Genomic DNA, 1,160 nt, shown 5'->3' with positions numbered 1-1,160 from the left:
TCTTTGATTGTGAATAAAAAACAAAACTATGCTCTATCTCTGAAGAATTGGACCTTGAGCTTCGGAAGCTCACTCACAAAATACTTCTTTCTATAGTTAAATTCTGTGACCACTGAAGAAAAGACATTTTTACTGTATGGGAGTTTCAGTGAGAGGAAGTCAGTGGGATCGCAGACACAAACTACTGTGCAAGAATAGGGCAGGTCTATACAGACTAGGGTGCACAGGGCACAGGGTACATCAACATCCTATGTCAGAATTCAGAGAGGAGATATGACTTAATATTACCATTTTACATGGTAATAGCTGAGGACTCGTGTGGTTGTCTGTATACTTAGATGCTACTGTGTATGTTATCTTATCACAGTGTCTCTGTGCTTACAGGTTTCCAGTGTGAAGTGCAGCTAGTGGAATTTGGAGGTGACCTGAGAAAACTAGGTGTGGGTAGGAGGTGCTCTCTGAGACTACCCTGTGCAACTTCTGGATTCACCTTCATGTGTTATTACATTAGTTAGAAACCTGAGAGAATTTGTGAAGACATTTCCCCTAATATTACTTAGATCCGACAGTTTCCAGGACAGAGACCGGAGGGGGTTGGTTTTATTTGAAATGTCAAACAACAGAGTATGATTAAATCTATGAAAGGTAGATCCTCCATTTCAAGACATAATGCCCAAACCATCGTCTATTTGCAAATGAAAAGACTGAAATCTGAGGACACAGCCCTGTAATACTGTACAAGACACACAGTGAAGGCTAGTCAGTATAAGCCCAGACACAAACCTCACTTACAGTGAAGGGATAGGGCGACAGGGGGTGCTCATGCCCCACTAGCACAAGCACAAGGACCAATCTCAGAAGCAGACAGGTATGGTGAGGTATTTCCTGCCAGGCACTGTGGTTTTTCTCCCACTTGAGCTGAAGAATTATTAAATTGTACATTCGAGAGAAGAAGCATAATAGTTTATGATATTTTATTCCTGTTTCTTTGTGAAACAGAGTTTGATGGTCATAGAGCTGGAAAGGACATAGAGGAAAAGGAAAGCAATAGGCTAGAAGGTGGACAAGTGCTGTCTTTAGTGAAGGGACGGATGATAATCTACATGAGGGAGAAGAAGATAAAAAACAGGTGGGCAGGGCAAAGGATTGAAGGCTTGATA

Source organism: Echinops telfairi, unplaced genomic scaffold (assembly GCF_000313985.2).
Source record: "Echinops telfairi isolate 266 unplaced genomic scaffold, ASM31398v2 ScPeMD7_43;HRSCAF=161, whole genome shotgun sequence".
In the NCBI taxonomy this organism is placed as follows: Eukaryota; Metazoa; Chordata; class Mammalia; order Afrosoricida; family Tenrecidae; genus Echinops; species Echinops telfairi.
The sequence above is the reverse complement of the archived record's forward strand: the minus strand, read 5'-3'. Positions refer to the sequence as shown.